Raw genomic sequence first — 12,500 nt, forward strand, 5'->3', positions numbered from 1 at the left:
CCGGATCATGTTTTTGTGTTTTCTGTTAATTTTGGACTCCTTTTGTTATTTGTTGTGCTCCTGTGAGTTTGTTTTGGTTGTCATGGTCACTCTTTGTGTGCACCTGTCTCTGATTAGTGCTCGCCCGCTCACCTGCTTCCCGAGCGCTAATCAGAGGCATTATTTAAGTTGCCTTTGCCAGTCACTCGTCCTGCTCTCATTGTGTTTGCTCCATGCACTTGTCACGTGAGTTTTTGAGTTCTAGTGTTCCTTGTCTTTTGCCTATGCTAAGTAATAAGTTCCTTAACTTCCCGTGCGCTCTGCACGCATCCCTGTTGTTTTTGTTTATTGGATGATTTATGATAAATAAATCACTTCCTACCTTACGCCTTCGTCCGGAGCCGTTCCTTTGCATTGGGAGAACAACCGCGCAGCAAGCTGCGACCCCGTGATCGTGACAGAATGAGAGCAGCATCCGTTCTCCCGCAAACGGACCAGAGTGAGATGGATGAAGGTACGCGCATGGTGTTGCGAGCGATGGAAGTGGAGACGCTTCGCTATTCGACGGAGGAGAGGTCGAACCTTATGTGGGGACCTGGAGGCTCCCTTATCCCCATCGACTCCCTCTGGTCCGAAGACATCGCCGCTACACAGCAGTACCGGACGCGCAGGCAAAGGCGGAAGCCGCCCAGAAGGGCTTCGCCTCGCCGTCAGAACGCGTCACTCCCGCAAGCTCCTCCCCCGGACCGAAGCAAGTTGCAGGCAGCCCAGTATCCTTCCCCCGATGACGTCACTCCGTCCACGGCTGATGACGTCATGGCCCAGAATTTTTTTTTTCTGAATTCTGTCTCCTTGCGTCAACAACCTCCTAAAGACTTTAATTCTAAAATTATACCTTGTCAGGACATTCTTTTGAAATTTAGATGTCAGCCACAGTCTCCTTCTGAGTGCCAAGCTCCGCCCCCTAGGACTCTAGCCCCGCCCACGTCAGTGACTTTTTCCTCTCATCCTCCCAAAAGACCTCAGGTGGGGGGTGGGAAAAGACATTTTGGACAATTTAGAGGGGAGGATTTTGCCCCCCTCCTGACTTCCCGCCACCCACCCGTAAAGACTGTTCCAGACCGCAAGCAGCGCGTCTGGTATCCGCCCCTTGAGGGGGGGGCTGGGGCCGGGAGCTGTGCTGGTGGGGCTGCTCGGCTGCGCCCAGCCAGGCAGCAACCTCCATCCCGGCCGCCGCCACCTGTCCTTCGGCCTGCCAAGCCGCAACCTCCAGCCCGTCCTCCACCACCAGTCCGTCGGCATGCCAAGCCGCAACCTCCTGCCAGGCCACCTCCGCCAAAGTCACGACCAACACCTCCAAGTCTGGTTTCCACACCAGTACCTCCAAGTCTGGTTTCCACACCAGTACCTCCAAGTCTGGTTTCCACACCAGCACCTGCTCCACGGCTGGTTCCCACACCAGCACCTGCTCCACGGCTGGTTCCCACACCAGCACCTGCACCACGGCTGGTTCCCACACCAGTACCTGCACCTCGGCTGGTTCCCACACCAGTACCTGCACCTCGGCTGGTTCCCACACCAGTACCTGCACCTCGGCTGGTTCCCACACCAGTACCTGCACCTCGGCTGGTTCCCACACCAGTACCTGCACCTCGGCTGGTTCCCAGACCAGTACCTGCACCTCGGCTGGTTCCCAGACCAGTACCTGCACCTCGGCTGGTTCCCAGACCAGTACCTGCACCTCGGCTGGTTCCCAGACCAGTACCTGCACCTCGGCTGGTTCCCACACCAGTACCTGCTCCTCGGCAGACGCCTGCACCTGCTCCTCGGCAGACGCCTGCACCTGCTCCTCGGCTGACGCCTGCACCTGCTCCTCGGCTGACGCCTGCACCTGCTCCTCGGCTGACGCCTGCACCTGCTCCTCGGTTGACGCCTGCACCTGCTCCTCGGCTGACGCCTGCACCTGCTCCTCGCCAGACGCCTGCACCTGCTCCTCGCCAGACGCCTGCACCTGCTCCTCGCCAGACGCCTGCACCTGCTCCTCGCCAGACGCCTGCACCTGCTCCTCGCCAGACGCCTGCACCTGCTCCTCGCCAGACGCCTGCACCTGCTCCTCGCCAGACGCCTGCACCTGCTCCTCGCCAGACGCCTGCACCTGCTCCTCGCCAGACGCCTGCACCTGCTCCTCGCCAGACGCCTGCTCCTCGCCAGACGCCTGCTCCTCGCCAGACGCCTGCTCCTCGCCAGACGCCTGCTCCTCGCCAGACGCCTGCTCCTCGCCAGACGCCTGCTCCTCGCCAGACGCCTGCTCCTCGCCAGACGCCTGCACCTCGGCAGACGCCTGCACCTGCACCACGCCAGACGCCGGTGGTACCTGCAAGCACGCCAAACTCGCCGGTGGTACCTGCAACCACACCAGACTCGCCAGTGGTGCCTGCTGCCACGCCTGCCATGACGGCGCCGGTGCCTGCTGCCACGCCTGCCATGACGGCGCCGACACGCCCACCTCCTCGTCGACCACGGATGTGGCCGCTCCCTGGTCGTCCGCCTCGCCAAGTGCGCCCACCTCCCCGTCGGCCACGAATGTGGCCATTCCCTGGTCGCCCGCCTCGCTTGCTGCAGCGGCGTTCCACTCGCCGCCGCCACTTGACTTTGCCTCGGTGGATTCGGGGACACTTGGCCTGGCGACCCACCTCCAAGTCCTCCCTCCGCCCGCCCGTGACTTTAGACCCTGCTTGTTTTTTGTTTTTGTTTTCATATGGACATCTGGTATCTGTCCTTGAGGAGGGGGTACTGTCATGATCCATGGTCCGGATCATGTTTTTGTGTTTTCTGTTAATTTTGGACTCCTTTTGTTATTTGTTGTGCTCCTGTGAGTTTGTTTTGGTTGTCATGGTCACTCTTTGTGTGCACCTGTCTCTGATTAGTGCTCGCCCGCTCACCTGCTTCCCGAGCGCTAATCAGAGGCATTATTTAAGTTGCCTTTGCCAGTCACTCGTCCTGCTCTCATTGTGTTTGCTCCATGCACTTGTCACGTGAGTTTTTGAGTTCTAGTGTTCCTTGTCTTTTGCCTATGCTAAGTAATAGTTCCTTAACTTCCCGTGCGCTCTGCACGCATCCCTGTTGTTTTTGTTTATTGGATGATTTATGATAAATAAATCACTTCCTACCTTACGCCTTCGTCCGGAGCCGTTCCTTTGCATTGGGAGAACAACCGCGCAGCAAGCTGCGGACCCCGCGATCGTGACAAACAGAGCTTGATAATCGTGTCAGAGCCTGATTTAAAGCGTCAGGATCGCATCAAAGCGTAATAAAGTTCAATAAAGCCTAATAAAACGTATCAAAGCGTGATTTAAAGCGTGATTTAAAGCGTATCAAAGCGGGATCAAAGCGGCATCAAATCGTGAGGAACGGTAATTCGTCCCCCCAAAGCGGCAACTAATTCGTATCAGAGCGTATCAAAGCATAACATTACTTCGGAGATCGGGATATTCGTGGCAAAATTGACAAAAATGACGGCGCTTTGCTCGCCGCTTTAAAGCGCAGCAAGCGCCGTTGGTGTGAACCAGGCATAAGAGAGAAAATGCACTGTGACTAGAGGCCCAAATAAAATGGATAAAATACAATGACCTGGACGAATGAAAACATCCATACATACGGAGAAAATCCATTATGATTGGTTGGTGTTCGTAAGATGAGTGATCATCGAAACCAGGAAGCAAAATCATAACAGTCACACACTCATGTCACATGACGACAATTGAGTCCGAGACAGAGGGACGCTTCAAGCGGACAACTAAAAAAAAAAAAAAAAACATACTTCAAAATGTCAAAGGAATTCTCTCTCGCAGATTAGATGTTTCCTTTAGTGGTGAAGATGACGTCCAGGAAACCCCCAATAATGTGTGTCCTTGGCCATGTTTAGACAAATGTATGCGTTTAGAGAAAACAATGCCCAAAACCTTAATTTTTAGTTATTTACTTTTAAAACCCAAGTCATAACTGCTCTCTTCATCGAAGACTTCCAACACAAATTTAGGAACACACATTAAGTTAAGTTTATGTTAAAAGTTAAAGTACCAATGATAGTCACACACACACTAGGTGTGGTGAAATTACCCTCTGCATTTGACCCATCCCCTTGTTCACCCCCTGGGAGGTGAGGGGAGGGGAGCAGGGAGCAGCAGCGGTGGCTGCGCTCTGGAATCATTTTGGTGATTTAACCCCCAATTCCAACCCTTGTTGCTGAGTGCCAAGCAGGGAGGTAATGGGTCCCATTTTTATAGTCTTTGGTATGACTCGGCCGGGGTTTGAACTCACGACCTACCGATCTCAGGGCGGACAACACACAAGTCTTTTTTTTTTTTGTCAAGATATAGATAGATGCTGGTTTTTTTACAGTAGGTAGAGAAAATGAATAATAATGTAGGAAAAGCAAACTAAAATAAATACATACAGTGGGGTGCGGGCACCCCGTGAGGTAGTCCCCAGCTAACTGACAGATAGTTAATAGTAATGGAGCCTTATTGGGTCCATTTGTACACGATCAGTTACATTAACATTGATATTATACAAAACCTAAAACCAGTGAAGTTGGCACGTTGTGTAAATCGTAAATAAAAACAGAATATAATGATTTGCAAATCTTTTTCAACCTATATTGCAATTGAATAGACTGCAAAGACAAGATACTTAACGTTTAAACTGGAAATCTTTGGGGGTTTTTTGCAAATATTAGGTCATTTGTAATTTGATGCCTGCAACATGTTTCAAAAAATCTGGCCCAAGTGGCAAAAAAGACTGAGAATGTTGAGGAATGCTCATCAAACACTTATTTGGAACATCCCACAGGTGAACAGGCTAATTGGGAACAGGTGGGTGCCATGATTGGGTATTAAAGCAGCTTCCATAAAATGCTCAGTCATTCACAAACAAGGATGGGGCGAGGGTCACCACTTTGTGAACAAATGCATGAGCGAATTGTCCAACAGTTTAAAGAACAACATTTCTCAACGAGCTGTTGCACGGAATTTAGGGATCTCACTATCTACAGTCCGTAATATCATCAAAAGGTTCAGAGAATTTGGAGAAATCACTGCACGTAAGCGGCAATGCCCGACATCAGTGTGTAAAGGATATCACCACAATGGCTCAGGAACACTTCAGAAAATCACTGTCAGTAACTACAGTTCGCCGCTACATCTGTAAGTGCAAGTTAAAACTCTACTATGCAAATCGAAAGCCATTTATCAACAACACCCAGAAACGCCGCCGGCTTCGCTGGGCTTGAGCTCATCTAAGATGGACTGATACAAAGTGGAAAAGTGTTCTGTGGTCTGACGAGTCCACATTTCAAATTGTTTTTGGAAACTGTGGACGTCGTGTCCTCCGGACCAAAGAGGAAAAGAACCATCAGGTGCAAAGTTGAAAAGCCAGCATCTGTGATGGTATGGGGGTATATTAGTGCCCAAGGCATGGGTAACTTACACATCTGTGAAGGCACCATTAATGCTAAAAGGTTTTGGAGCAACATATGTTGCCATCCAAGCAACGTTTATCTCAGCAAGACAATGCCAAGCCTCATTCTGCACGTGTTACAACAGAAGTTGGCTTCGTAGTAAAAGACTGCAGGTACTAGACTGGCCTGCCTGTAGTCCAGACCTGTCTCCCATTGAAAATGTGTGGCACATTATGAAGCCTAAAATACGACAACGGAGACCCCGGACTGTTGAACAATTTAAGCTGTACATCAAGCAAGAATGGAAATAATTCCACATGAAAAGCTTCAAAAATTGGTCTCCTCAGTTCCCAAACGTTTACTGAGTGTTGTTAAAAGGAAAGGCCATGTAACACAGTGGTAGAAATGCCCCTGTGCCAACTTTTTTGCAATGTGTTGATGCCATTAAATTCTAAGTTAATGATTAATTAAAAAAAATAATAATAATAAAGTTTCTCAGTTCCAACATTAAGTATCTTGTCTTTGCAGTCCATTCAATTGAATATAAGTTGAAAAGGATTTGCAAATCATTGTATTCTGTTTTTATTTACCATTTACACAACGTGCCAACTTCACTGGTTTGGGGTTTTGTGCATGTGGGCCTATAGAAATAAATTCTGTTACATGTAGCTTTGATGTAGCAAGCTACTTTTTACGCATAGCTTGTAGTGTAGCTTGCTACAATTCTCCGGGGATAGCTTCCACTGTAGCTTAGCTACATTTAATCGAGAGTAACTTGTAACTTAGCTTACTACATTTTCCAAGTAGCTTGCCCATCACTGCTCATGCAAAAGAATCACAAACAAAGTCATGCAAATAAAGGCAGCGTGACTCATTGGACTGTCAAATGTTCTCCAATGTAAACATGACAGGAAGAGATGTTATATCCTAAAACTACGCAAAAAATACACTTTAATTGTATTTGACATGAAAATAAAACTGAATATTAGGTTAGCTATTATAAAGAAAATCACATCCAGTGTTGTGCGATATTGTGCATTATTGTTATCTAACCTGACATTTTTGAATGGTTTTGTGATTTTTCCCTTAAATGAATTATTCATCATTATAATCAGATTTAAACACAGGTACAAATAATAAAATTAAAATTAAAATAATGTATAAATATATATAAAATATAATTTAAACATTGTTGTAAACAATAAAGTCCTTAGTGCAACAAGACCTAGTCAGTGGCCTAGTGGTTATAGTGTCCGCCCTGAAATTGTGAGTTCAAACCCCGAGTCATACTAAAGACTATAAAAATGGGACCCATTACCTCCCTGCTTGGCACTCAGCATCAAGGGTTGGAATTGGGGGTTAAATCACCAAAAATTATTCCCGGGCGTGGTACCGCTGCTGCCCACTGCTCCCCTCACCTCCCAGGGGGTGAACAAGGGTGATGGGTCAAATGCAGAGGACCAATTTCACCACACCTAGTGTGTGTGTGACTATCATTTAACTTTAAAAACTATTCAATGCATGCAGAATCTATTATTGACTTTCATTCAAATTATTCAACTTTTTGCCCCTTGGTACAAGCGGTAGAAAATGTATGGATGGAAGCACGTCTGTGTCAAAGAACTCATACAATAATAATAATAATAATAATCTAACAACATGAGGTGTGTCAGAAAAGTTTCAGGACTGTTGATGTTATGTTCCTTGATGTGATCGAGGCCTCATCCATGAACCAGCGCGTCCACAAAGTGATCGTGCAGATTTTTCTTTGTTGAGAATGTGTGATAAGAGGCGGGAGTTGTGGCAGAGCAGTTCCATTGCCATGCCAGAGCAAACTCTCTCACTCGCCCTGGCTCAGTGGAATTTTTTTTTTTTACTCTTTTTCCTCAAGGGGGTCACCAAGGGGACCTGTTTTGAAGACGGCCATGACGACGGCGCTGCGGACGATACCGGAAGAATCCTCTCCGGAGTGCGTCAGAGGAAGTTGATTTGAATACAATATTTTATGACACGCTAGGTCCCGGAACTTTTCTGACACATCTCGTAGAGGAACTAACAATAAGAACTGGGGATATGCTGATCAATCGGCCACCAATCAGTATCGGACAATTTTCTTGAAAAAGTATGTGATCGCCTTTGCAGATTAATGCCTTTCAATGTTGATAACAAACGCCAATTCCCTCTGGCTGATAATGTGCTTATTTTTAGTCCCTCGGCTGGTAAACTAGCAGCTAATTTCTTGTCTCCATGCACAGTGCGGAGCTGCTCCCTTAAGTTCATAATAGTCATCTCAATTGAGGCAAATAAACTGCATTTCTCAGTGTTAAGTATTATCAAGTATTATTATCACTGGAGGATGAAGCTAAACATGTTATACGCTGAGAACAAGCCAGGAGCAGGCATGCTAACAGTTAAGCTAACTGCTAAATTAGCTTAAAATATCACCAAGAAATAAGTGCTCGGTAAAGTTTAAGAAGTGTCGATAGAACCACGCTTCAGTAGCAAGTAAGCAAATATTACCAGGAAATTAAAAAGTAGATTAATAACAGTCTGGAGAGAGGATGATGTAACAACTGTGTCAGCATTGTCACAGTCAGTAGACAACATGTAACAGGAGGATTGATCCATAAATTGGTGGTGTCGATACCAAGGGTAGTATCAGTGTATGATTGATACTAGAGCAGGGGTGTCAAATGTACGGCCCGGCCCGCGAACAGGTTTTATCCGGCCCGCGGGATGAGTTTGCTGAGTATAAAAATGAGACAAAATTTTTGAATGAAAGAAACTGCTGTTCTAAATGTGTCCACTAGATGTCACAATAGCAATTATTTGTATCTTTGTAGATTATGGTACGTATGTAAAAAAAAAAAAAAAAGTAAACCACATGATGTTCTTAGTGCACCAGTGGAGAAAAATGATCAAACTACATAAATTATAATTATAAAAAAATAAAACGAGTTTGACACCCCTGTACTAGAGTATCCATCCGGATTCCATCCGAGCCGGAGTACTCGCAGTGAACCCACGCAGTCACGGGGAGGACATGCAAACTCCACACAGAAAGACCCCGAGCCCAGGAATCGAACCCAGGACCCTCCCATTATGAGACACCAGTACTAACCCCTGTTCCCACCGTGCTGCAACACAATATTTAAACAAGTACCTTGTCCTATGTCATTATATACAATTGTTTGAGCAGAACAAAGTCAATAGTACACAAACACTAAACAAAAGCAAAAACTACTCTTAATTAGTCATTGAAATTATTATTATTAAAGTCCTCCTGTGTCCTGGGAATTATTCTCTGAATTGTTTAACATTTATTTTAAAAAAAAGATTTGGGGAAAATAAAATATTGATCTAATTACTTGGATCGATATTTTAGAACAAGGTACTAGTTTAGATATTGTGTTGATATTGTTCAACTGTCAAGAACACTCACCATAAACAAATACATGTCATCAGTATTGGTATCGACCAATCTCACTCATGGATGATCGGTATCGGAATTAACAGCATAAATACCTGATCGGAGCATCCTTTATATAGAAACAAAAAAAACAACAGAGAAAAGAATAAAAATGCACGCAAGTATCGACCCGATACCGGTAAAAAAAATATCGATATTTGGATCGATCCACCCTACCGAGTTACTTACATTTTACTGCACAATCCAAATAGAGAAATGAACTTTCATTTAAAGTAGCTGCCTTTCAACAAATGTTCCCTAAAGCCCAATAGTTCAACAATTAGACTTAGACTTACTTTTTATTGTCATTAAAATTTGAACTTTACAGTACAGATAAGAACTAATTTTTGTTGCATTAGCTCATGGTAGTGCAGGATAAAAAAGCAATAAGGTGCAGATAAAAATAAATAGATTACTGTACAGATAAATATATTGCACTTTTGCATATGCATCCACATTTATGGATGTATGTTATATTGTCTTTATATTCCAGCGAGTTAATCCATTTTGGGGGGAGTTGAGGGGATTATTATGATGCGTTCAAGAGTCTTACGGCCTGAGGGGAGAAGCTGTTACAGAACCTGGAGGTTCTGCTACGGAGGCTGCGGAACCTCTTTCTAGAGTCCAGCAGTGAAAACAGTCCTTGGTGGGGGTGGGAGGAGTCTCTGCAGATTTTCTGAGCTCTGGTCAGGCAGCGGCTTTTTGCGATCTCCTGATTAATCGCGTTTAGAATATCCTCGGAAATTGCAGTATTTTACACTGCATCCGGAAATATTCACAGCACCTCACTTTTCCCACTTTTTTGTATGTTACAGTCTTATTCCAAAATGTAATACATTCATTTTTGTCCTCAAACTTCTACACACAATACCCCATGATGACAATGTGATTTATATATATATATATATATATATATAAATATATATATATATATATATATATATATATATATATATATATATATATATATATATATATATATACATACATATATAAAAATGTCGAAATTTGTTAAAAGTAAAAAAGTAAAAAAAATCACATGTACATATACAGCATTTGGACAACACTTCGTTGAAGCACCTTTGGCAGCAAATACAGTCTCAAGTATTTTTGAATATGCCATAAACTTGGCACACCTATCTTTGGGAAGTTTTGCCCATTCCTCTTTGCAGCATCTCTCAAGCTCCATCAGGTTGGATAAGAAGCTTTGGTTTCCATCCAGAATGTCTCCGTACATTACTGCATTCATCTTTCCCTTTATCCTGACTTGTCTCCCAGTTCCTGCCACTGAAAAACATCCCCACAGCATGATGCAGCCACCACCATGCTTCACTGTACGGATGGTATTGGCCTGGCGATGAGCGGTGCCTGGTTTCCTCCAAACATGATACCTGGCATTCACACCAAAGAGTTCAATTTTTGTCTCATCAGACCAGAGAATTTTGTTTGTCATGGTCTGAGAGACTTTCAGGTTCATGTCGCCAAATGTTTTACTCAGAAATGGTTTCGTCTGGCCACTGATTGGTGGATTGCCGCAGAGATGGTTGTTTTTCTGGAAGGTTCTCCTCTCTCCACAGAGGAATGCTGTAACTGACTGATTGACCATCGGGATCTTGGTCACCTCCCTGACTAGACTAAGATGGATGCAGCAATGTACAGACACATGGATGAAAACCAACGCTTCCCATCCAATCTGATAGCACTTGAGAGGTGCTGCAAAGAAAAATGGACGAAATTGTCCAAAGATACCGTAATTTCCGGACTATAAGCCGCTACTTTTTCCCCTCGTTCTGGTCCCTGCGGCTTATACAAGGGTGCGGCTTATTTACGGCCTGTTCTTCTCCGACACCGACGAAGAGGATTTCGGTGGTTTTAGTACGCAGGAGGAAGACGATGACACAATGATTAAAGACTGACTTTTCATATACCGGTAGGCTGGTTATTTTGATAACGTACAGGCGAGCACTTTGTATTACTTTGCACCGTTGTATTATTTGTACGTATGCTGTTCGCCATGTCAAAGATGTGAAAGTTTGATTGAATGATTGAAAGATTTATTGTTAATAAATGGGACGCTTTGCGTTCCCAAACAGTCATCTCTGTCCCGACAATCCCCTCCGTGGTAGCAGGAACCCCTATATACTACGGTAATTACACATCAAAACCCTGCGGCTTATAGTCGGGTGCGGCTTATATGTGGAGCAATCTGTATTTTCCCCTAAATTTAGCTGGTGCGGCTTATAGTCAGGTGCGGCTTATAGTCCGGAAATTACGGTAGGTGTGCCAAGCCTGAGTGACGCATCGTATTCCAAAATATTTGAGACTGTAATTGCTGCCAAAGGTTATTCAACAAAGTATTGAGTAGGGATGTCCGATAATGGCTTTTTGCCGATATCCGATATTCCGATATTGTCCAACTCTTAATTACCGATATCAACCGATACCGATATCAACCAATACCGATATATACAGTCGTGGAATTAACACATTTTTATGCCTAATTTGGACAACCAGGTATGGGGAAGATAAGGTCCTTTTTAAAAAAAATTATAAAATAAAACAAGATAAATTCATTAAAAACATTTTCTTGAATAAACAGAAAGTAAAACAATATAAAAACAGTTACATAGAAACTAGTAATTAATGAAAATTAGTAAAATTAACTGTTAAAAGTTAGTACTATTAGTGGACCAGCAGCACGCACAATCATGTGTGCTTACGGACTGTATCCCTTGCAGACTGTATTGATATATATTGATATATAATGTAGGAACCAGAATATTAATAACAGAAAGAAACAACCCTTTTTTGTGAATGAGTGCAAATGGGGGAGGGAGTTTTTTTGGGTTAGTGTACTAATTGTAATTGTATCTTGTGTTTTTTATGTTGATTTAATAAAAACAAATTTAAAAAAATATGTATAAAAAATGATACCGATAATTTTAAAAAAACGATACCGATAATTTCTGATATTACATTTTAAAGCATTTATCGACATCTCTAGTATTGAGCAAAGGCTGTGAATACTTATGTATATATAAATGTGTATCTTTTTATTTTTAATACATTTGCAAAAAAGTAGATTTTTTTTTTTTCACATTGTCATTATGGGGTGTTGTGTGTAGAATTTTGAGGACAAAAATTACTTCATTACAATTTGGAATAAGGCTGCAACATAACAGAATGTGGAAAAAGTGATGTGCTATTAATACTTTCCGGATGCACTGTATAGGAGGATTATATTATAGATCTCAATGCACATGCGATGGCAACAACAACAACAACAAAGTTGCAGGTAAAAATGTAAATAATGCAGTGCTTGCACATTCTTCAGTGAGGTTTCAACTAAGGAGAAAATGTCAGGCAACGGTTCATCCATCCATCCATCCATCCATTTTCTACCGCTTATTCCCTTTGGGGTCGCGGGGGGCGCTGGAGCCTATCTCAGCTATAATCGGGTGGAAGGCGGGGTACACCCTGGACAAGTCGCCACCTCATCGCAGGGCCAACATAGATAGACAGACAACATTCACACTCACATTCACACACTAGGGACCATTTAGTGTTGCCAATCAACCTATCCCCAGGTGCATG

At 44.1% G+C, this 12,500-nt stretch overlaps 1 protein-coding gene across 2 annotated transcripts in view; it reads right to left on the bottom strand.

The window, feature by feature from the left end:
- The window catches only part of tmem38a (transmembrane protein 38A), a 45,339-nt gene that overhangs the window by 31,910 nt on the left and 929 nt on the right, over positions 1 to 12,500 (bottom strand). The window contains exon 1 of one of the 2 annotated variants that reach the window (XM_062028443.1): positions 362 to 459. The exons of the other annotated variant lie outside the window; for it this stretch is intronic. The gene's annotated coding sequence lies outside the window, so the exon portion shown is untranslated. Of the gene's footprint in view, positions 1 to 361; positions 460 to 12,500 lie in introns of those variants that run through there. 2 annotated transcript variants of the gene reach the window in all.

Source organism: Entelurus aequoreus, linkage group LG19, assembly GCF_033978785.1.
Source record: "Entelurus aequoreus isolate RoL-2023_Sb linkage group LG19, RoL_Eaeq_v1.1, whole genome shotgun sequence".
NCBI lineage: Eukaryota > Metazoa > Chordata > Actinopteri > Syngnathiformes > Syngnathidae > Entelurus > Entelurus aequoreus.